Raw genomic sequence first — 25,775 nt, 5'->3', positions numbered from 1 at the left:
CAGTATATGTTAGAATGCCCGAGTGAAATGTATCTCCAGGTGCAAATTTTCAGTGTCAGATTTAATTCTCAATTCCTTGAAAGATGTCTTTACCTGCCCCTGAGACATAAGTTGTATTTATTCACTTATTGAGGGTATTGTAAACTTCTTCAACAAATATTTTATATTTTAAATTAATTTCATATTATATAATTTTCAAAATATAAATGTAAATAATTTAAAATATAATATTATTATTTTAAATTAATTTTATATTATATAATTTTAAAAAAATTAATGTAATAATTTTAAAATATAATATTAGTTTACAATTATTTTTGTAAAGTGAATTATATTATTAGTAAATTTGGCAATTATATAGAAGTGCTAGATATTTTAGGTTAGTTTCTTGTAGGAGAGATCTACCATCGCCAAAAGTAATTTCTTTGAAGAGAGATATACGATAATTGAGTAGTGTAATGTTCCAATATTTTACATCAGAGAGAATCAAGTCTAACTAGCCAAAAGGAAACATCATAAACAAAATAACAATAGGACAGAGTAATGAGATACTATCGGGCAGATGGGTTTGAGTCAGTAGCAACAACTTGGATGTTTTTTTTCATCACTGGCTGTACCCCTAGATGGAGTGAAATTCCAAGATGTTTCTCTATACGCTCCATCCTTCGATCCAGGTCCTTCATGTGTCGGTGCAGGTGCTCGAGAGTGTGAATAATATCCGCTCGATGCTCATGTTGATCCAAAATAACTCTACTTAACAAGAATTTCATGTGCCAATAAAGATCAACAATCTATATGTATATGTTGTACCTGCCCCGAGTGTGGCCAATATCAAGGACCCAATTTACCAGCTTTGCAAGAACTTTCATGTCCAAGAGATGAAGTCTTCTGGTAGAGCCCTCTCCCTTAGCTCAAGTAATTTATTCCTATATGGGACCTGGGGTCAGGTCTTGATATCTGGTGGAAACTTCTTCCAAACGATGGTGCATCCTTATACTACCCTTATGGACCTTCTCTTGGTAATAAGCGACCCCACTATGCACACGAGTATGTTGGCATGACATGGGGACAATATCTAATAGGATAGATAAAACATATTCAAAAGAAGGGAGAGGGGGAGATAGACAAGTGTCGAATAGGCTCCATGTCATAAGAACACAAAGAAGGTGGACACAACTAGAGAGCTAATCACCACTAGAAACAACCAACCTAGCCCAACGAAGGTGAGAGGATTAGGTGTTGGGTAATGCTAACCATCCAATGTAAAGGGGAAAGAAATGAGATTTATTCGGCCCAATGTGGGTGGGAGAGCACAAGATGAGTAGAGGAGAGGAGAAAATAGATCATTTTGAGAAAGGGAAGAGGGGGGCCAAGATGGATGGATTCAAAAGACTGAGAGGGGGCATGTGAAGGAAAACTAAAGGAGCAGAGATTGAAGCGAGGAAGGGACCACGATGAGGTGGAAGCAATGAACCCTAGGGTAGTTGAAGGTATGATAAGCCTACAGTGAAAAAATACTAGGAAAATGGAAACAAAGGGGAGAGATTACACGATCCTCCTCTTGCTATAGAGGGAGCATAAGCAAAAGACCTATCAAGCAAGAGAAGTGTTCCAACTCTGGGGGGTGTTGATTCATTGTCCAAACCGTCGAAAATTGAGGCGAGGCCAAACTACTCACAAAGTCGAAGCCAACTTTGGCAGTTTCCAAAAACCAATTGCAGGCTTCTCCAAGCATGAACAAACCAATGTTAGACCAAACTGCATACCCCAATGCCATTGACAAATGCCTCATGTGCTAGAAAACATGAGTGTACAGTTCGAAAAGTTTTTTGTTTTGTTTTTTAAGTTGTATTTATTCACTTATTGAGGGTATTGTAAACTTCTTCAACAAATATTTTATATTTTAAATTAATTTCATATTATATAATTTTCAAAATATAAATGTAAATAATTTAAAATATAATATTAGTATTTTAAATTAATTTTATATTATATCTTTAAAAAAAATTAATGTAATAATTTTAAAATATAATATTAGTTTACAATTTGTTTTGTAAAGTGAATTATATTATTAGTAAATTTGGCAATTATACAGAAGTGCTAGATATTTTAGGTTAGTTTCTTGTAGGAGAGATTTACCATCGCCAAAAATAATTTCTCTGAAGAGAGATATACGATAATTGAGTAGTGTAGTGTTCCACTATTTTACATCAGAGAGAATCAAGTCTAACTAGCCACAAGGAAACATCATAAACAAAATAACAATAGGACAGAGTAATGAGATACCATCAGGCAGATGGGTTTGAGTCAGTAGCAACAACTTGGATGTTTTTTTTTCATCCCTGGTTGTACCCCCAGATGGAGTGAAATTCCAAGATGTTTCTCTATACGCTCCATCCTTCAATCCAGGTCCTTCATGTGTTGGTGCAGGTGCTCGAGAGTGTGAATAATATCCGCTCGATGCTCATGTTGATCCAAAATAACTCTACTTAACAAGAATTTCATGTGCCAATAAAGATCAACAATCTATATGTATATGTTGTACCTGCCCCGAGTGTGGCCAATATCAAGCACCCAATTTACAAGCTTTGCAAGAACTTTCATGTCCAAGAGATGAGGTCTTCTGGCAGAGCCCTCTCACTTAGCTCAAGCAATTTATTCCTATATGGGACCTGGGGTCAGGTCTTGATATCTGTGGAAACTTCTTCCAAACGATGGTGCATCGTCATGCTACCCTTATGGACCTTCTCTTGGTAATAAGTGACCCCACTATGCACACGAGTATGCTAGCATGACATGGGGACAATATCTAAGAGGATAGATAAAACATATTCAAATGAAGGGAGAGGGGGAGATAGACAAGTGTCGAAGAGGCTCCATGTCATAAGAACACAAAGAAGGTGGACACAACTAGAGAGCTAATCACCACTAGAAACAACCAACCTAGCCCAACAAAGGTGAGAGGATTGGGGGTTGGGTAATGCTAACCATCCATTGTAAAGGGGAAAGAAATGAGACTTCTTCGACCCAATGGGGGTGGGAGAGCACAAGATGAGTAGAGGAGAGGAGAACATAGATCATTTCGAGAAAGGGAAGAGGGGGGCCAAGATGGATGGATTCAAAAGACTGAGAGGGGCATGTGAAGGAAAACTAAAGGAGAAGAGACTTAAGCGAGGAAGGGACCATGGTGAGGCGGAAGCAATGAACCCTAGGGTAGTTGAAGGTATGATAAGCCTACAGTGAAAAAACACTAGGAAAATGGAAACAAAGGGGAGAGATTACACGATCCTCCTCTTGCTATAGAGGGAGCATAAGCAAAAGACCTATCAAGTAAGAGAAGTGTTCCAACTCTGAGGGGTGTTGATTCCTTGTCCAAACAGTCGAAAATTGAGGCGAGGCCAAACTACTTGCAGAGTCGAAGCCAACTTCGGCAGTTTCCAAAAACCAATTGCAAGCTTCTCCAAGCATGAAGAAACCAATGTTAGACCAAACTGCATACCCCAATGCCATTGATAAATGCCTCATGTGCTAGAAAACATGAGTGAATAGGTGAATGATCGCTTAGGTGAGGTGGGCTATGTTAAGGACTGACTAAATGAAGGGCTGCATAATGACTGGCATGCTCCAACTCCAGGCCATTAATTCACTCTTAGGGGTGCACTGCGACGTCCCCCAATGCTTCGGTCAAGTGGGATGATGATAGCTGTCCCCCCCTCCTTTCTCGATAACACTCCATTCAGGGCAATATTAGTTTACAAATTATTTAAAAATGATTTTCTAATATTTTTCTATATATATATTGCAAATGTATGAAGGAATTAATAGTGAGGGAAGTCTAATTGTTTGTGAATAACTAAACAAATTAGTAGTAAGAGAAATCAACTGATGTGAATTACAAGAAGAAGGAACTTGCATAAAAATGGATATTTACTTCATTGAGTGTTTCTCTTCTAAAAATATATGCGTTTAAAAAGACATTCCATGCCCTTAGAGGCATTTAGAGTGTTACATGACCATATGGTTACCCATTATTATCCATTTGTGTCAATTTGACCTTTTGGACACATAATCTACCTTCATGTATGTGCCCTACTATTGGATAGTGATGGCGTTATTGTTAGTTGAATTTGCTTGCCCTACTATTCAATACTAGGATTGTTCAATGAACATTAGATGGATCAACTTCCATATTGGGACTACCTTGAACGAGAATGTTTAATGGATCACCTTCCATATCAACTATGATTCCAGTTACTTGCTAAAGCTCATTGTAAATACAAACTTGTTGCCCATTACCAATTTGGCTTTCTACACACAAATCACCATTAGATATTGAGGACATCATTTTCCCACTGATTGGACCTATCTCTTTTACGAAACTCTCATTTGCCAAGCACAACCTTGGGGAAAATCTTGTGAATAAAAAATTCCACTTTCTCCACTTTGTAACATATCTTTTCGCATTGTTAATGATATCACTATCTTTAGTCATCTACAATAATGGTAAATCTAACGACTTTGATGTTCTCAACCACATCTCTATGTCATCAAAGCGTTAAAAAAACCAGCAAAGTGGCACCAAACATGTTTTGCAACCCATCATGATAAAAAATAATTATTGTATTGTGTTCTTTATCTATCTACAATAAATTTAAAACTTTATTTTTTTAATACTTTCATTTTTTCTCTCTATAATTTAATTGTACGATTTTGAAACAATGTAACCATGAGTTGAGTAACTTCACCAATATATTTACCCCAATTAATACTCAATTCTCATGTTACTAATTTATATCATGAAAAATTTCATAGTATAATTCTTGTGGAAAAGGGTCCGAAGGCTATACATATAAAGCCTCCATCATCAATTTAATCAATAACCACATTTATGAAACAAACTTATTAATGAATGCACAACAAAATAAAATACCTTTTTAAACCCTAAAGAAAAGGATGCCTAGTACGCCCCCGTATATGCCATTTGTTATTTATTTTGTCACTCATGCATAATTGTTTTCTCGTTACTCCGTCATGAACGATACTATATCAGGTACACTCCGGGAACAATTGCAGGAGGCAAAATTGTTAAGGGTATCCGAGTTGGGCATGAACGCATAATTGTTTTCGTGGAATGTTGCAAAGTGGTCGCTGAGTGGAACTATCAGGTCGGTTCTTCAACATTATTGTGATTGCTCTTCAGGCATGCTATTTCATCACGAGTCTATAGCAGGATTTCGATGTTTGATTCCCATCTCGTCTTTTAACTGGAGGTAACTTATACCGTTTTATTCCATTAAGTGGTTCAACTTCGTTTTGTAGAACAGAAAATCTCCCAGTTTTTCCTTCCTGGTGTGGTTTGTAATTTATTTGAGATCTGTATTTGTTTTCGATCCTATATCTTCTATGTGGCCTTTATCCTCTGTTCCATCACTAATCCTTACCAATTTGAATTCATAAATAAACCTTGACATTGATACGGAAGGTATTTCATCTAATTGCAAAGTTGCTGCAAACCTAAAATGTTCTGTTTAGTTTAGCGAGCACGTCACAGGGGAAAACATAAATAAATATAACCCCCGATGCTTGTGTTGGTCATGTTTCTGTCATCTGAACAATAGCAGTCTCATTAGCTTCGATAGACAAGAGAGTAACATCATTTTTCTTTTCCTTGGAAAATCTCCTTGGGAGATCCTCCAGGCGCTTCCTCGTGAATGACAGCCGGGTAAATATTGTTGGTGGACAACATGTAAACTTAACACCGCACAATGAATGCAGGTGGATTTGACCTTCTGACTTACTTGGCCATTATGGCTTCAGCATGTCAAGTCAAACTAATTGATCTAACGCTCGGGGTTAAGAAACGACTATCTTTTATTATATCTTTAAAGATGATAATATACCTTGTGATTACATGGATTCCGTCTAATTTAGAAACAGGCTTTTAGGTTTAACTGGAGACAATTCAGTTACAGATCTACAAATCATGAGAACAGAAGCTATGCCAAAGTTCCATCTTACAGAACTCTCTCTGCTTGCATAAGAGTTCATTCCATTGTCTACTTTGCTTGCTATTTGCTGTAATGAACTTGTTTTCATTGCCCATTTTGACGTTACAGGGATGTATTTGCATGCATTGTGGGCCATGTTATTCCTCAATCTCTCCCTACAAGGAAAAATCCTTACCTTTTTTGGAGAGAACCTGAGAGTATTATCAAGTAAATCACCCACTGTCATCTCCATTCTTTAGAATAAGGAAGCCTAACCTAGTGGGGAATACCTTGTGTCAACCAAAGGCCAATTGTTTTGGTATAAGGTGAAAGCTTAGCTCAGGTTGACGTCAGTTAAGCAACTCACTCAAAGATGAAGGTCCAATTTGTTTTCAGGGAGAAGGAAGGTATTAGAACAATGCTCACAAAGAGCTCCACATTGCCAGGCCAATATGCCCAGAAAGGATACATTGAAGTAGAAACGAGAGCATATTTTGATAAATCTCAAACCCAACACTCCCAATGGTCTTCGGCCTTGTGAAGTGCACATTGTGAAATGAAATGCCCAAGAGTTGAATGTTACATTTAGATGAATGTTCAGAATGTAAATGCTGGGAGTCGCATGAGTCTTGCAATGTTGTCAAAACGTAAAGTGAAAAAATTACCAATGCAAGGAAACTTAGAATGAGCGTGTATAAGAATACATCTTAATGCAATGAGATTATGAAATTTGTTATGACAACAAAATATATCAACTGGCAAATCAAGAGTCATCCATCGGTGAATGAGAAAATCAAACATGTTTTAAAATGCCCACAACCATTAGTGTTATGCCAGAGAGACAAGTTATCTTCTTAGAACTGAATCGAGCTGGTATAGTGTGAGTGTTATGTGAAATTGCTGCTGTAAATGCCTCAATGTAGAGATCTGATTTTCACAATGAATTCTAATCGAACGTTGTGCTGTCTAGTAAATAAAAAGACTGTGCCAACATCCACTTGCTTATGAAGTTTGAAAATTTACTTGAATCACTTAGCATGTATCGGTATTAGCACTTGAACAGATTATCGATCTGCAGTAGGGAATTGTGTAAGTTCACAAATATGTCATGCCCTTGAAAATGCATCCAAAATCTGTGGTCTGGCTTTAGTGGAAAAAATTTCAAATCAGTTTCAGCTCTTGAATATCATCCATAACAATGTTATCAGAACTGGTGGAACTGGCTGGTCCGGTCATTTTTGGCCCAAAACCGTTCCGAACTGGGCCTCTAAACCGGAATAGGCTGGTTCAGTACCGAACTGCGAAACTGACCGGTTCCGTACCGAATCAGTCGATTCAAGACCGGTTTTGTGCTATTTGTACCTTCCTAGGTCAGCATTAAAAATTTGCCCTTTTTTAATTTTTGATTTTTCCATTTGGTTGGCTCACTTCTAATTCTCACCTAGGGCAGCCTAATATTCAAGCCTATAGTCCTATTATTGCTATGCATTTCATGTTAATGTTAAAAATTTAAGTAAAACGATGGAAATGACATTTTCCTTAATCTTTCTTTTTCTTGTCGGTCAAAATACTTTTATTAGATTTTCAGAAAAAATAGTGATTACAAAAGATGTCTCAACGACCTATTTTCCCTCATTCCTACTGGACTTGTTGGAATTGGGGGCCAGAGGATGCCACAGATAAGTCTTTACATACTTTATTTTCGCTAGGCTTTGAAGCCATACCATGCTGAAGGGAGACAAAAAGATCACTAGAACTGATAGCAACATCTCAAGGAGGGGGATGGAGAGGGAGTACAGGGGGAGCTGCAAAATATCCAACATGATCATGCATATGAAAATCAATATGTTCCACCCGAGCTTCCAGGTTGCAAAGGTGGTCATTCGTTCGACGATGGCTGCGATGAAGGTTATCCAGCTATTCCAATATCTCATTTTGACTGAATTGTATATCATTTATATAAGCAACTAGCTCATTTCGGTCGTCATACCTGTGGTCTCAAAGAATATCCATATTAACCTGGATGGTTCGAAGCTGCTCTGCTATGGAATCCATGGTTGCTAGAGCCACAATACGACTTGGAGAACGAGCAGGAGAGAGCGCCACTTCGCCCTCACATTCTAGGCTTGCTGAGTTGCCAGAAAATGAGCTGTGACTAGAAGTTGGGTGACTCGCGTTGATGTGATGCCCCCCCCACGACGAGGCCTCCCTCGTTGGCGCGACATTGTTTTCACTGCAAAAGGGTTGGCCGACGGGGTCTTGGAGTACCCTTCAAAGTTCCTGCTAGAGCAAAGATGAGGACAAACACTTAAGATACAAATCGCCTATCCTGAAGCAGATAGGCACCCAACCAGGGAATGTTCGGGGACAGGCTGAGCAGGACTCCCCCGAAACCCAATGACTTCCCAGAAAAGACTCTGCCCAACAACCCACTAACTCTCTGGTGTAGACAACAACCACCGAACGAGCTAAGAGCGATCCCACAGAATACCTATGCCAGAGTAACACCAATTCAAACATCAAAGAGCACGAAAGAGATAAATGCAAATACCCATGGTAAAGTAACAACCATAGGAGGCCACCAAGGGCAAACCAAAAATAGGCCACCCACAAAAGCCAAACGGATGAAACCCACGACTGTAGCTAATAACAAAGACACAATGGGACACTTTGGAAACTAGTAGACTCGAAAACCACAATTCATAATAGTCCCCTGCCCAAGACCCCCGAGATGGCTTGAGTGGCATAAGATTGCCCACTTAGCTAGGAAACAACAATAGGACATAGTAACCTGCTTAGCCTCAACGGAGAAGACCACCAGGAGCCAGCTACTCCAAATTGAGCGTGGGTGTCGAAACTTCCAACCGAAGGCTGTGCCTAGACCCAATTCTTTGCCCAGGGGTGTTCTCGGATCCTAAATACTTGATTGAGAGCCAAATTCATACTAGACTGAGGCGGACCGGGCTGTCACTTTGTTGCTCATCCAGAGCCAAGACCCCGACGAGCTTCCATGGTCCCTGTCGCACGCTCTTCACTGCTCCTTCCTTCCCAAATTCATTGCCGAAATTCCAATCAGGAGTGGAATGCTCTCTTGCCTCTTACATAACCGATGCATTGTCTGGAGAGTTCTTCCCACGGGTGTACTGATTGATTGAATTGCTCATTAAAATGAGCATTATTGCCGCATGGTGGAGGGGGAGAACCCTAAGGGCCTTTGTTGTAACATGTGGTCACCTCCATTGGGGGACATTCTCCTTAATCTTTCATTTCCATCCTTTTACTTAAATTTTTAACATTACCATGAAATGACTCGGGATGTTTGAGAGTGGTTCCAACTTCATTGGATTTCATATGGAGAAAGTAGAATTTTAGATTACACTCAAAATCCAGCAGACTTAACAATCTTTCAGGATATTAGGTGATCTGGATTTAAACAGGAACGCAACAAATTATAGATATAACCATAAATACAAAGATGCAGTAGAAATAACACTTCATTTCATTAATATCAAATACTGAAATATGCTTACAAACAGAATGGAAATAAGCCTAGCTCGGGCGATGGTAGCTTATCTTTGAGAAGAGATGTGGCGGCTACATGCCTCCGAACTGTGTTACAATGAGGCTCCAAGGCCTATTTATTAATGAGAAACAATGGAAAACCCTAAACATCCAAAAACATAACCCTAGGAGATGAAGCGCCAAACTATGGGCCTCGCTTGGGTAAATTGGTACATCAACTTCCCAGGGTCATAACTTTGGCATATGATCTCCGTTTGACGCGCACAATACCTCGCTAGAAAGATCTATCTGAGGACTACAACTTTTGATTTGAGTGAGAAACATCAGTCTATGACCCATGTTGCTCTCGGTTTTCCCAAAAAACCTTTTTTAGGGCCTCAAAACGGCTCTGGAAGTTTAGGACCCGAAAAATTGCCAAAATAGTAAATTGTGGTACAAATAAGGAAACTGAAAAACTGAAAGAAACAATGGTGGGGTCCAAGTGGAATAGGTGGGTGGCCACCAATATCCACCTGGATTATTCCTCCCCCCTTAGGAAGCAATGATCTCCAGTGCGTTGAGTTCCTCCATGAAATTAGGAAACTTCTGCCGAACTTGGTCCTTGGTGAGCCACCTGCCCTGGTGAAGGAGTTGGCCTGCTTTGAAAACTCGATATAGTTGATCCTTTGTTGTTCAGTGTTCTTGATCTGCGTGTCCATGATCCGATCAGCTGTGGCTTGTTCCATGCAATCTGGATTTAACTTTGTAGGTGTGAGTTGTTCTGCAATGTCTGATGTGTCTAGCAATGGTGGGAAGTATGGTCGAAGGCGGTCCACATTGAACATTGGGTGTAGGCGAAAGAATGGGGGAATGCTGAGCTCAAATGCATTGTCTCCCACAACCTTGGTAATGGTGTAAGGACCATATCAGAGTGTTTTGAGTTTCCGATAGGCTCCGGTAAGGCATTCCTTTTGCAAATGCAACTAGACTTTGTCGCCTACCTGAAACTTGTGTGTCACTCGATGTTGATCATGTCATTGCTTGTACTTGGCATTTGATTTCTCCAGAATGTCGTGGACCTGCTGGCGAATATGTTGGATGTGCTCAATGAAGCTGTTTGCCTTATCGATTTTGGACTGGACATGAGCCGAATTTGCCTGAGTAGCTGCAAATGGCATGGCCACATCGATGGGACATAGTGGCTGGAATCCTAAGGCCACTTGAAAAGGGTTGTGGCCAGTTGAGCTGTGGAGAGCCCGGTTATCGCTGTGCTGAACATAGGGGAGGCTCTCATCCCATGTGCGTGGATGCTTTGAGTTGTACATGCTCAGAATGTGTACGATCATCCTGTTGACGATCTCTGTCTGGCCATCAGTTTGGGGATGGAAAACTGTAGACTTAGTGAGCTTGTTGTCCAGCATTGACCAGAGACTGTACCAAAATGTACTAAGGAACCTGCTGTCCCGATCTGAGATGATAGATTGTGGGTTCCCAAAGTGTACCCACACTCGTTCAAAGAAGAGTTTAGCAGTGGCTTCTGCTGTGATATTCTTCTTGCAGGCTGCCATAATGGCCATCTTCGAAAATTTGTCAACGACCACAAAAACACAGTCGTTTCCATGCTTAGTAGAAGGAAGGCCTGACATGTAATCCATGGAGATGGATTCCCAAGGTCGACTAGGGGTAGGCAGCGAAGTATAGAGGCCTTGCTTCTTGATGGTCGTTTTGGAAATGGTGCAGGCAGTGCAGAATCTGATGTACTTCCCGACATCTTGTCGAAGATTCGACCAATAGAAATACTTTTGCAGTACTGCCACCGTTTTCTTGACCCTGAAATGCCCAGCGGCCCGACTGTAGTGCGCTTCCCAAATCATCTTGGCACGCTCGCTTGAAGGAACACAAAGGTGTCCCAGGTGGCATAATAGGGCATCCTGGAGGTGAAAATCTAGAACTTGCTGACCCTCCAAGAGTGTCTGGTATGTGTGGCCGAATTCTGGGTCGCTTTTGTAGAGAAGTGGCCAATCAGAAGTCTCGTGCCCACAAGAGTTAAGCACGGTGGTTAACGCCATGATCGGTGGTCGGCTGAGGCAGTTTGCAACATTATTGGTGATGCCCTTCTTATACTTGATATTCAAATGGAACTGTTGCAGGTATGTGGACCACTTCTGATGGCGATCATTCTGTAACTTTCCTTGCGTTTGTATGAACTGCAGGGGCCGATGGTCTGTGTGGATGGCCGTTTCCTTCCCCAAAATGTAATGCTTCCATTGTCGGCAGGCTTGCACAATGGAATACATCTCTTTGTCATAAGTAGGATACTTGACATGTAATCCATGGAGATGGATTCCCAAGGTCGACTAGGGGTAGGCAACGAAGTATAAAGGCCTTGCTTCTTGATGGTCGGTTTGGCAATGGTGCAGGCAGTGTAGAATCTGATGTACTTCCCGACATCCTGTCGAAGATTCGGCCAATAGAAATACTTTTGCAGTACTGCCACCGTTTTCTTGACCCTGAAATGCCCAGCGGCCCGACTGTAGTGCGCTTCCCAAATCATCTTGGCACACTCGCTTGAAGGAACACAAAGGTGTCCCAGGTGGCATAATAGGGCATCTTGGAGGTGAAAATCTAGAACTTGCTGACCCTCCAAGAGTGTCTGGTATGTGTGGCCGAATTCTGGGTCGCTTTTGTAGAGAAGTGGTCAATCAGAAGTCTCGTGCCCACAAGAGTTGAGCACGGTGGTTAATGCCATGATTGGTGGTCGGCTGAGGCAGTTTGCAACATTATTGGTGCTGCCCTTCTTATACTTGATATTCAAATGGAACTGTTGCAGGTATGTGGACCACTTCTGATGGCGATCATTCTGTAACTTCCCTTGCGTTTGTATGAACTGCAGGGGCCGATGGTCTGTGTGGATGACCGTTTCCTTCCCCAAAATGTAATGCTTCCATTGTCGGCAGGCTTGCACAATGGAATACATCTCTTTGTCATAAGTAGGATACTTTCGGACTGTGTCTGAAAGTTTCTCACTGTGATATGCCACCGGATGCCCCTGTTGAGTAAGGACTGCCCCAATAGCATAGTCAGAGGCATCTGTCTCGATCTCAAATGGTTGTTGCAAGTCTGGTAATGTGAGAACTGGTGCAGAGCAGAGGCGATGTTTCAATTCTGTGAATGCCTTCTGTTGAGATTCAGACCAAAAGAATTTTGCTTTCGCTCCTCCCTTGGTGATTTGACTCAAGGGCCAAGTGATATGAGAGAATCCCAACATGAACTTGCGGTAGAAATTGGCAAGACCCAGAAAGCTACGGAGCTTTGTTAGAGTGGTTGGAGCTGGCCAATTCTGAATGACTTGGAACTTGGATGGATCCACATGTAGCCCCCATTCATCAATAATGTATCCCAGATGCTGAACCTGGGTGATGCCAAAAGTTCATTTCTCCAAATTGGCACATAGCTTGTGTTGCCGCAGTGTTTGGAGAACCTGTTGGATGTGGTGGAGGTGCTCTTCCCAACTCTGGCTGAAGATCAGGATGTCATCCAAGTATACCACTACAAATGAGTTGGTGAATGGCCGCAAGATGTCATCCATCAGCCTCATGAAGGTTGCAGGAGTATTTGTCAACTCTAAAGGCATAACCAACCATTTGAAAAGGCCCTCCTTGGCTTTGAAGGCAGTCTTCCACACATCAGAGGGTTCGATGGTACTTGGTGATACCCTGATTTCAAGTCGATCTTGCTGAAATATTTTGCCCCCTTCAGTTGGTCCAGAAGGTCATCAATCCGTGGGATTGGGTACCTATTCCGGACAGTGATTTTGTTTAGCGCCCGATAGTTAATACAGAGTCTCCAAGTCCCATCCTTCTTCTGTACCAGCACGATCGGGCTCCTATAGGGCGATGAACTCGGATGGATGTGACCTTTCTATAGTAGCTCTTGAATCTGCCTCTTGATTTTGTCGTTCTCCAAAATAGAGCGCCGATAGATTGGTCCATTGGACAACGGTTCACCTAGGGCCAGATTGATGGAGTGCTTGACCTGACAGTGCAGTGGCACCCCTGCGGGGGAGGTGAAGCAATCCTCGCACTCCTCCACGACCTTGTCCATCTGTTGTTGTCGTGCGGAGGGGCCTTGTCTAGAGGTCGTGGCCACCGTCTTCTTCTTTCCCTGAGGGCGTATCATCAGGGAAACAAATTTTCCGGTTTTGGAAATGAGCTTATTGCATTGTTTTGCAGTAACCAAAGAGATGGCGGTAGGCGGTGCTACCTCCGGTATCCTGTACAACTTATTTCCCAAAGTAACAATAATAGCACGAGGCCTTGACTCATACACAGCATGTCGCTTTCATAAGTATGGTTGGCCTAATAATACATCACAAACATCAAGGGGAGCAACGTCAGATAATACCTCATCCGTGAAGGGCTTGATGTTGTATGGAAGGCGGCACTGTTGGCTCACGCGAAGATCACGTCCTTTGTGAAGCCACCCGATGGTGTACGGTTGTGGATGCGCTGTGATCGGTAAGCCCAACCGCTTCACAACCTCTGCCAAGATGAGGTTCTTTTGGCTTCCGCTGTCGACAATGAACTGTAGCGGGGAACCCTTTACCCACATCTGGGAGTGGAAAAGGCGCTCCTCCTCCTATGGATCTTCGGGTTCCTCCTTGTAGATCTTCGTGGTGGCAACAGTGGCGTTGGGCTCTGCATCGATAATCTGTTTCCCTTTGTCATTCCCCTTGTCGGGTTCTGACTCAGAGTTGGAACATGCATCTGATTCCGAAGCCTTTAGCTCGGCCACCAGTGACTGCTTGGCCCGACACTCACTTGTGTTGTGAGTGGAGCTCTTATGGAACTCACACCACTTTCCCATGTCCTTCTTCGGCTTCACGGCGTTGTTCTTTGCTTGTGGCTTTGGCGGGTTGTCCTGGGCCGCCTCGCCTTAGCTTTGTCCTTTGTTCTGCGGTTTGGGGGCACCTTTCCCTTGCTTTGGATTCGCAGATCCAAAGTCTCGCTTCTTCTATTTAAACTTTTGCTCGATCTTGACTGCATATCGGTATGTCGTGCCAAGCAAGGAGATGTCTAGGAATTCCATCTCATCCTGGATGTATCTGTGCAGGCAACTGCGTACTTGAGAACCAAATGCTTCTTAGAATCCTTGATATCCAACTTCGTGTGAAGGGTATGAAAAAAATTGATAAACTCCAGCACATCTTGGTCCCTTCCCTGTCGCAATGTTGTCCACTTTATGTATTTATCCTCATAGCTCCCGACAGGGTAGTACTGCTCCTTGATGGCATCCCGAAACGAGTTCCAAGTGGGTGCGGCTAAAAACAGTGAGTTCGTACTTTCATCCTTCTGCTCACAGTAGGTTTCCCACCAGTCCTTGACGTGGGGGGCTGCTTTGAGAAGTGCAAAAGTGATCTTTTCCTGGTTGGAAAAATCATGAACGGAAAAATATCCTTCTAGCAGATTTAACCATTTATCTACAACGTCTGCATCTATCTGACCCTCAAATATGGGAATGTCAAAGTTAACTTGTACCTTAAAGGGTGTGGCACTTCCATAGTAGCTGCCGGAAGTAGATGCATCGCCCTTGGGTAGCCGCTGAAGGATCTGGGCAAAGTTGTCCATCATCGCGTTCCTTTGTCGCTTGAGGGCTTCTTCAAGCAAGATTTTGATAGGATCTCCTGCCCCCTCGTCTTTCTTTTCATCTGCCATGGGAGGCTGTCGGGATTTGCGAGGCTAGTCTTGCAAAGTTTCGACCAGTTCAAGCCCTTATTTCTTATATCCCGACCTTGTTGGGACATGCAAAGAAAAATAGAGAAAGAGCAGACCGCTCTGATACCACTGATCCAGATTTAAACAAAAACGCGACAAATTACTGATATAACCATAAATACAAAGATGCAGTAGAAGTAACACTTCATTTCATTAATATCAAATACTGAAATATGTTTACAGACAGATGGAAATAAGACTAGCTCGGGCGATGGTAGCTTATCTCTGAGAAGAGATGTGGTGGCTACATGCCTCCGAACTGTGTTACAATGAGGCTCCAAGGCCTATTTATTATTGAGAAACAATGGAAAACCCTAAACATCCAAAAACCTAACCCTAGGAGATGAAACGCCAAACTATGGGCCCCGTTTGGGTAAATTGGTACATCAACTTCCCAGGGTCGTAACTTTGGCATATGATCTCCGTTTGACGCGCACAATACTTCGTTAGAAAGATCTATCTGAGGACTACAACTTTTGAGTGAGCAACATCGGTTTATAACTCATGTTGCTCTCGATTTTCCCCAAAAAACGTCGTTTAGGGCCTCAAAACAGCTCTGGAAGTTCAGGACCCAAAAAACTGCCAAAAATAGTAAATTGTGGTAGAAATAAGGAAACTAAAAAACTGAAAGAAACAATGGTGGGGGTCCAAGTGGAATAGGCGGGTGGCCACCAATATCCACCCGGATCATTAGGATTGCGGGGATTGCAACGTTTCCATTGGATTTCGTCATGTATGAGGGTAAGGAACTAGTATTTAATAAAGAGCACCAATCCCTCTGTGTACTTTGATGTTAGTGGCATTGGTTGTCGAACTCCTTTATCACGACTCTACTAGAAATGTACCCATCACTCAAACAAAATCTTGACTTGACATGCTACGTTTTTTCTATCTTATTTTAATGCTTAGAGGGTTATATTGATGATGGAAATCCCAATATAGGCAATGATTTTGATGATATGTAGGTATTTGTTGTAGCATGATTTTTTTTGGATGCTAGAGGCCATCTAGAGCCTATTTGTTGATGTATTTTCGGTTTAGGGATGGATTGCACTCAATGCTATTTTGGTTATGTGTACCCTTACATGTTATATAAATGAGTGCTTTTGCTTATTTGTGTATAAATGGTTTGGATTCATATGGATGCACTTGTATATATATGTTTTTCTTTAAAATATGAATATCTTATGTGTTTTTGGTAAACCATTTTGTTTTTTTGTTTTTTTTTTTTTTACCGGTTTTTTACCGGTTCCAGTCTGGTTCCGACCGGTTCTTGGTCCAAAAGGTTTTTCGGTTTGATCACCGGTTCGGTTCGGTAACATTGATCCATAAACAATACCCACAAATGATAAATTGCATTTAGAATTCAATTAAGTATTTTCCAGAGTTAGTGCATCACCATGAACAATGAACATTAGCAACGGTTACCATGAGTTTCAGATTCATTATTAAAGTGACTAACAGTAAAAGATGGAAAAACTCATCAAAGAATATGATGTACAAGGGAAGAAAAATAAATTTCTTGATATCAGTTACACAATTAGTGCACCATTTGATTTATATGAAAATATCCCAAGAGATATGTATCATGAATGTTTGGTTTCTTGGTAAGACTCTCCATTCAACAAACTAAGCTAAATAATGAAACTAGAGTGAACAGATTTCTGAGCATCCATATTGAGTAAAGGAAATCTATGTCTGGTGCGATAAGCTTTAAATCAGAAAATTAACATGACATTTCCAACATGAAACTTTAAAATTGAACCAGATTTGTCTAAGTGAGTTGATTAGTGCCCAACTTATGTGTGTAATTAGACAAGAAAAATAAAGCCTAAAGCACTATGTGTAATGTCCCTTTTTGAGTAATGGCTACAGGAGGTCGACTTATTTGCCTCTATGATTCCCATAGGCTATAGTCAGAAGAAGGGGATCGATTAATTTAATTATTTAATGTCATTTCTAAGGTGATATTGAGTAATTAAATAAAAAAGGGGTGTTACTTTATGACCCATGGTATTCCAATGATAAAAAATTATAAAAGGAAATTTAGAGCTCACTAAGGGGATGATCTGATTATTTTGTGAAATTGAAATTGAGAGCTCTTGTAGCTTGATGTGCAGAGGAAACCCTTGTGAGTAATCAGTTTCGGTGGTGAGACTAATCCACGCTAGATGGTTAGGATTGGTTTCGGTGGTGAGACTATGCACCTAGCTGATCTAAAGGAAGAATCACTCAGGTTCTTCATACAGATTTAACATGAAGAAGACAACTGATTTTGCTGAAGATCATGGAGCTTGGAGATAGAGACAATTTACCCATTGCAGCAGTTTCAGGGTTTTCTGGGCCGGACAAATACATTTCGAGGAAGCCAAATTAATTGTGGAGGCCGAATCCATTGCTAGGCCGAATTCTATCTTTGGCAGCTAGACAATTTTATGGAGGCTGAAATTTTCTGTAGTGGCCAAATTTATTGAAGGTAGCCAAATTTCTCTTGCTGGGCTGAATTCCCTTGAGTGTTATGTGAAATTGCTGCTATAAAAGCCTCAACGTAGAGATCTGATTTTCACAATGAATTCTAATCAAAGATTGTACTGTCTAGAAAATGAAAAGACTGCCAACATCCACTTGCTTATGAAGTTTGAAAATTTATTTGAATAAATTAGCATGTATCAGTATTAGCACTTGAACAATAATCGATCCGCAGCTAGGATTTGTGTAAGTTCACAAAATATCTCATACCTTTGAAAATGCATTCAAAATCTGTGGTGTGGCTTTAGTGGAAAAAAATTCAAGTAGCAAACCATTTCAAATCAGTTTCAGCTCTTTAATCATCATCCATAAACAGTACCAACAAAGTATAAATTGCATTTCTGATTCAATTAAGTATTTTCCAGAGTTAGTGCATCACCATGAACAATGAACATTAGTAAGGGTTACCATGAGTTTCAGATTCATTATTAACGTGACTAACAGTAAAAGATGGAAAAAACCCATCAAAGAATATGATGCACAAGAGAAGAAAATTAAATTTCTTGATATGAGTTCCACAATTAGTGCACCATTTGATTTATATGAAAATATCACAAGAGATATGTATAGTGATTCGTGAATGCGTGGTTTCTTGGTGAGACTCTCCATTCAACAAGGTAAGCTAAATAATGAAACTAGAGTGACCAGATTTCTAAGCATCCATATTGAGTAAAGGAAATTTATCTCTAGTATGATGAGCTTGAAATCAGAAAATTAACATGACATTTCCACCATGAAACTTTAAAATTGAACCATATTTGTCTAAGTGTGTTGATTAGTGCCTAGTTTATGTGTGTAATTAGACAAGGAAAATAAAGCCTAAAGCACTATGTGCAGTGTTGAGTAGCTAATATGATTCCCGTATGTTATAGTCGGAAGAAGGGGATCAATTAATTTAGTTATTTAATGTCATTTCTAACGTGATGTTGGGTAATTAAATTAAAAAGGGGTGTTACTTTATGATCCATGGTATTTTTGAATCTTGATGACCCATGGTATTCCAATGATAAAAAAATATAAAAAGAAATTTAGAGTTCACTAAGTGGATGCTCTGATTATTTTGTGAAGTTGAAATTGAGAGCTCCTGTAACTTGATGTGCAGACGTGAAACCCTTGTGAGTAATCAGTTTCAATGATGAGACTATCCATCCTAGCTGATCTGAAGGAAGAACCACTTGGTGTCTTCATAGGGATTTAACATGAAGAAGACAACTGAATTTTCCAGAGATCATGGAGCTTGGAGATGGAGACGATTTACCCATTTGCGACAGTTGGAATTTTTGGGCAGGGCGAATACATCTCGAGGAAGCCAAATTAATTGTGGAGGCCGAATCCATTGGTAGGCTGAATTTGATTTGTGGCAACTGGACAATTTTGTGGAGGCCAAATTTATTGAAAGTAGCTGAATTTCTCTTGCTGGGCCAAATTGCCTTGAGAGGTTAAATTTCCCTCGTGGAGATCGAGTTGCTTTGGAGGTTGAATTTTTATTGTGGTAGCTAAATATTTTTTTTTCTAAGCAACATTAACTACTATGTATTAATATTTACAGCTGAAAATTACATGCGATATGTCTTGCTGCTCATGTGGCTCCATGGCAGCTGTAGCATAGCCCCCCAACCCATTACATTTCTGAGAAGCACACCTGAAGGTACCTAGATTGCGCCTTACAACCGCCAGTAAAAAGACAAAAGGCAACTCTGTGAAGCCCACGCAGGGGCAGAGATTGTCACATAGAACCAGGGCTTGTGGAGATAGCCCAAACCAAACAAAACTCCATTCCATAACGGAAGAGTGACCCAGAAACAGCAGAAGATACATATGATCGAGACCCAACATATAACAGAAAAAAGCAAACTAGAACGACTAAAGACAGCAGGAGAGAGAACCGACCACGATTCCACAGGAGAGAGAACCGACCACGATCCCACAGGAGAGAGAACCGACCACGATCCCACACGCGTCCAGACTGCATGCATGAGAGCCACCTGGGCTTAGCCCTCTTGCTCATCATCCTCTGGCTCGTCCTCCCCTGGTTTGGCTTCCCGAATCCACGCCCAGCCATGTCCTTCTGGTAGGCCGTCCATGAAGGCCGGCAGATCAGGTTCTTTCTCCCGCAATTCCGCCTCCCGTGAGCTTGAGGCCTCCCCCAAAGGCCTTTTACCTTTATCCACGAGCCGGCATTCTTCCTCCATAGCCAGAGGCAGTTTTCCTTCTCGCGCCGGGTGAAGTCTCTCTTCAATGTCCGAGGGATTCTCCATTGCAGGTGGCCGAGGCAGGCCGGCTTCATTTTCGTCCGTGATTCTGGTAAACAATACTAAAATATGAGCATTGATGCCCAAATTTTCTCTGGGATTGCGCAGTGAGAAGATGACAGAGCCGAATGCAGGTAGAGATTGCTCTCCATTGCTGGACCCTCCCGCTTCCACATATTGACTCGGCTGCACCTGAGGTGCTCCTCCTCGTCGGTGACAATAAACACAGCAGCAATGGTGGTGTAGGTCGGCTGCAGGCCCTCGAGCGGATCTGGCTCTCCCTGAGCCTCTACCCCGGCGACATGGCATTCGTTCACGGACCATTCTTCCAAATTCCGCTTCCTCAGACGAAGCTTCCACCCAATTCGGCTCACTGTGACAAACAAATGACTGTAGGCATGAACCAGGGAGGACCAGCAGTCGGCCAACCTCCCCCAATTCCACAATGACTCCAAAAATCTCAGGTTGCAGAGCAGGAACACCATCGCAGTGGGCTTCATCTGCATCCCAATCGACAAATTTAACAACCTCTTCATTCTTCCGGAATGTCCCCGCATTGAATGCGGCCATCCTCCTCCTCTGTGGTACCTGCACCTTCATTAAGGCTCGAGTGCTGCGTTGCTGGTCGATGGGAGGTGGCGGCGAGGAGCCTTAATGCCCTCCGTCCGTCGCATGTCCTGTCTACCGTGGCAAGTGGCCTTACCAGGTCTTGCATGGTGGCACCCGCATCCGGGGTTGTGGTAGCTAAATATTACTGGGGAATTCGAATTGCATTGTTGTGGAAGTCCGATTTCTCTTGGGGCTGTGGGCTATTTGTGGAGCCTGAGTTTATCCTGAGGGACCCGAGTTGTTTTGAGGAGGCCGCATTACTCTTGTTGAGCCAACCACATTCTTCCTCGAGGGCTGAGTTTATTGAGTAGGACACAATTGCATTTGGAGGTCGTTTTCTTTGTGGGTAGCTTATTTCACCATCCATTTATTGTGTCCAAATCGAGTCATTGCTGAAGTAGCTTCCAGATTCTATAAATTAATAATTTGCATGTAAACCCTTGATTTGGTTTGATAAAATTTGGTTGGAGCATTTGTTAACGATTTGGTGAATTTACTGCGTAAAAATTGATCAGTAGAGGTTTCTTAATGTTATTGTTCATTGCTCCTCATTATTTGCATGCAAAGTGTTTGAATAAATAATTGTTTGCAAAGTGTTTGACAAAACACTTGAAAGAAAATTTGCAAATTTTTCCAAGTTAAAATAGTGTATTAGTAGGGGGATATTGTTGGAAATGTAACTAGTTCTAGTCTTCATAATTGTTGTTGTACACATTTCAATATGTATCTGATGTAACAAACAAATGAATAAAGGAAAAGTTATTATTTTAAAAAGCATGGGTTTCATGCTCATTATTGATGGTCTTCTAGGTAAAAGCAAGTTCTTCATGCTTCTAAGGTTTGTAAGGTCATAGGATTTATTGTTGTGAGTCAAGAGAGTCAATGTCATGCTTATAAGATCCTTCCAAGCAAAATATATCTTGTAAAAGAATTTATTTTGAGTCTAGAAAGCCCTCGAAACCTCCAAAGTACTAGTTGGCCTTGGAAAGCTTCAAGTCGGCCTAAAGGAGGGAGTTCGATTGCTTGGAAAGGCTATATAAAGGAGCAGATTCGACCTCATTTGGCACTCACTCCCCAACAAATTTGGTCTTCCACGAAAAGGTTTCATCTAAGGCAAGAAGAAGCAAAGAAGGAGGAGAAAAGGTCTAGAAGGCAAGAGGAATCTAAGAAGTCAAGGAAAAACTTGTTTTTAGGCCCTTTGTCTTTCACACATGTGAAAAACTAGGGTTTCTGCAGCTACAAAGGAGGCCGAAACTGTAGGTCTGAATTGCGGAAGAGCGAGTTGTAGTATCAAGTTATTGGAAGAGAGAATACTCTATCTTGACCTCATTGACCTTGGGAGGATTTGCTTTGCTCAAAGAAAGGTCTTTTAAAGAAGCTAGATTAGGGTTTCTGTAGTAGCTACAGGACCAAACTTGCAGGGCGAAGTTGCAAGACGAAATTCCAGGGTAGAAGTTGTTGTCGAAGTTTCAGCTAGAAGTTGGTTCTATTAGAAGCGCTGATTTGGTAGTTGGAGGACTTGGTCTAGGGTTTGGGTCTTTATTGGCTCATTTGAAGCAAATTCTATAAGAAGAGAAGAGTTTTTCTGGGATTTCCCCTTGGAGGGGTTTTTCCCTAGCTTGGAGCTTAATATCTGTGTCCACTGTCTTTACTATTTTGCTATTGATATTTGTTTGATGAAAAAGATCTAATAAAGAAATACAAGAAGAATAATAAAGTTCACAAACAAGTATTAAGGTTAAGGAAAATTAGAATTAATAGCTGCCACATTACATTTTCCAACAGAGATTATAATGGTATTAGAGCTGGTTTTCTTGCTAGCTTGTGAGTCCATGTCACTTTGTTAAGTTTAGGTATGTTCTATGCTTAGAGCAATTTATTTCGATTTTCACAGTTAGCTCAATATCTTTTCCAGATTAGCAATTACATCAACATTAAAGTAATCTGCAGATAGAACATAAACATAAATTACAGAAGACAAGCCAAGACAAGAGGACACAAGATGTGGCGCTAGCCAGGGACAAACCCCAATGTGGGGAAACCCTTGATGAATTCTTCTTATATGTTCTTCAATAGTTCAGCAGAGAGAGAGAGAGATAGTACATTTACAACAGAAGTCAACACTTTGACTTATCCAAATAAGAGCATAGATCAACTCTAAGAAGATGATACATGAGATTAGTTGAAGACATGTTGCTTCAACTGATTCTCCAAGGTGACTCCTTCACCTATCATTGTGCTGCATCTTGTCATCATGCTGCACCTCACCGTGCTGCACCATGCTGCACCCATCATCATAATGCTAGAACTCATGACCATGCTGTACACATCATACTGCGGCACCATGCTTGCTATTCTGAACCATGCTTGCCTTGCTGTCCATGCTTGCTGCTGTCCCATGTGCCTTTGCTGTAACATACTAGTCACTACTGTCCTATGTGGCATACAACTGTCCCATTGTTCATTCCAAGTTTGCTTGTTGTCCCATGCATCTTTGCAGCACTATGTAGCCTTGTGTTCCATGCATCTTAGCTTCACTAGTCACCTCACTGTTCCATGCATTTTAGCAACGCTATGTAGCTTGCTGTCCCATTTACTTTGCTGCACTAGTTAGCAACACCATGTAGCCCAACTGTCCTATTTACTTTGCTGCACTAGTTAGCAGCACCATGTAGCCCTGCTGTCTTATAGCCCAACGGTCCTATTTACTTTGATGCACTAGTTAGCAGCACCATGTAGCCCTGCTGTCCTATAGCCCAGCGGTCCTATTTACTTTGATGCTGTCCACAACACTGCTGTTCCAATGCTGCCTTTACTGTTGCTTATATGGTGACTGGTTAGGCATTTGGCAGCCCTTACACACCAAACTATCTGTCCACAAACAATAGCATATTGCTTCTATTCTCCTCGGCCTAGTTGCTTGCCTATTGTGCTCTTAACTGTCCTGTCCGCACGCTATCCCTACAACCCTTTCACGCTGTCTAGGGCAACCTCCATGCTGTCCCATTGATCCTTCATGCTACGGCTAAGGCTACGCTGTCCACACAACCCTTCACGCCGTCAAGGGCAGCCTCCACACTGTCCCTTTGACCCTTCACATCAGCGTCCTCCTTCTTCTTGAGCTCCCTTAGGATAACTTCGATAGGGCTGCCTTTAGGTCTACGTTAGGGCAACCTTTAGGTCTGCGTTTTAGTAGGGACGAGCGTATAGGTTTAGGGCTCCTTCTTGATAGCGTTAGGGCTTTTCTTCATGACTGCGTCCTTTAGATTAGGGCAACGTATTTCTTCTTGACTACGGCTAGGGTAGCCTCTTATCCTCCAACGTCTAGGGCTTCCACTCCTAGATTTCTCTTTCACTAAAACCCAAGACAAGTGGAGAGAAATCAAGATAGAAGTGTGTGTGAGAAATGACTCTCAAGTCATCTCCTTTTATACTAAAACATTGAGCACATGTGGGGTTTATTTGGTTGCTGGCCAACCTTGACGAATTGTCTTATAACACAAATAAATTCATAACTCCATGAATACTTATCAGAATCGGATGATCTTTAGATCAATCCTACACCTCTCAGTGAGAGGGATTCAAGAAAAATATCAGCTGCCATAAATAAGATGACCCACATGGAGTTTGGCCCTAGTTGCCAATTTTAACACTCCCTCTCAACTAGGGAGAACTCTATCCACTGATCCATATGTCCGACTGTACTATCTCTGCCATCAGTGCCCTGCACTGCTCTGCTGAACCATGAAGAAGAATAATTGTTCGAGAATGTCTCATACCATTCTCTATTGACCCAAAGTCAGTTTTGTTGATCTTAGATCAATATCACAAGAGAGTGTCTCAAACCACTCATACTGATCCTAGATTAGTTTCATTGATCCCAGATCAATGGAGGTCATCCTAACATAGGGAGTATGGTAGATACAATGATGCGTCCATCGATAGTGCTACTATGGTCCCTAACCCCATTTCCCTACTCATTGGCCAAATGAGAGGTACTTCCCATGAGTCCCAGACTGCATGGGTACGATGCCTCGATAGGAGAACCATTCATCCTGTCCCTAAGTCGCCACGGGGTATCACAGGGGAAGGCTGAGCCATTCACCCTGTACACAATGCACCATTAGGGGAGGGTCAGTTGCCCTATGGTCGCTTGTTGCTCCAATAAGTACCCTAAGCACCCCGGAGCTCCCAGAGCTCAATTCATGCATCATGCAGGACCCTCATAAGAAGGTCTCTCAACGACTCCAAGTCGTTCGGGAAAGTCACAAATTTGACCTTTCCCCGGGGCTTTGACAGAATGTTTGCGACCTATACATCAGTCTCAATGTGATGGAGCCTCATCGCTCATCGACGTACCATATCCTAGATAAGGTAGTATCTGATGTCTCTCTGCTGGAGCAATCATAGAATACGGGATTCCTCAATGATCGAATCCCCCCTTGGTTGACACAGAAGATCACGATGGTATCCATCATGTGTACAAATAGCTCACTAAAGAGCTTCCGCAACCAGGCAACTTCACACGAGGTCATACTCGTAGCTATGTATTCGGTCTTAGTGGTGCTCAAAGCAACCGTCTTCTGCTCCCTGCTCATCCAGGATATCGAGCAAAACCCAAAGAGAATCAACACTCAGAAGTGCTCCTGAGATCCTCTACACTGCTTGCCCTGTCAGCATTCTAATAATCATGCAGCTTCACATTTCTGGCAGTGTATCTCAATCCATGAGAGATTGTGCCCTGAAGATATCTCAGAAGATTCTTGGCACTAATCTAGTGAGGCTCAACCAAATATGAACCCAACATGCTAACTGCAAAACATATATTCGGACAGAAGTTCACCAAGAACATCAAAGCGAATGAGTTTAGGAAACTCAGAGGCATTTCCCAAATCTGGTCCGGCATCACTACCACATAACTTCTGAAAGTTAAGCTTCATCGAGGTAGTCACGGGCTTGCAGTTCAACATTCCAAATCCAGAATCCAACTCCCTCTTACTTCTGCAAATGAGAGGGTTTGTACCTGTCAGAAAGAGGTCGTCCTCATAAGGTGCTAGTATAAGAGGTCTATCATCCACAACCTTCAAGCAATGGTTTGGATCGGCTTCACTCCTAGTGAATCT

At 41.8% G+C, this 25,775-nt stretch overlaps 1 long non-coding RNA gene across 1 annotated transcript in view; it reads left to right on the top strand.

Annotated features, from left to right (window-relative positions):
- The first annotated feature begins 4,947 nt into the window (after window positions 1-4,947).
- The window catches only part of LOC149227187 (uncharacterized), a 53,505-nt gene continuing 32,677 nt past the window's right edge, over window positions 4,948-25,775 (top strand). The window contains exon 1 of the long non-coding RNA XR_016247768.1: window positions 4,948-5,270. This is a non-coding gene — a long non-coding RNA (uncharacterized LOC149227187). The remainder of the gene's footprint in view (window positions 5,271-25,775) is intronic.

The sequence above is a fragment of the Pinus tabuliformis genome, chromosome J, assembly GCF_031772625.1.
Source record: "Pinus tabuliformis cultivar Carrire ecotype Pingquan chromosome J, CPIR1, whole genome shotgun sequence".
NCBI classification, from domain to species: Eukaryota; Viridiplantae; Streptophyta; class Pinopsida; order Pinales; family Pinaceae; genus Pinus; species Pinus tabuliformis.
This window is presented reverse-complemented; position numbering and strand designations above follow the sequence as displayed.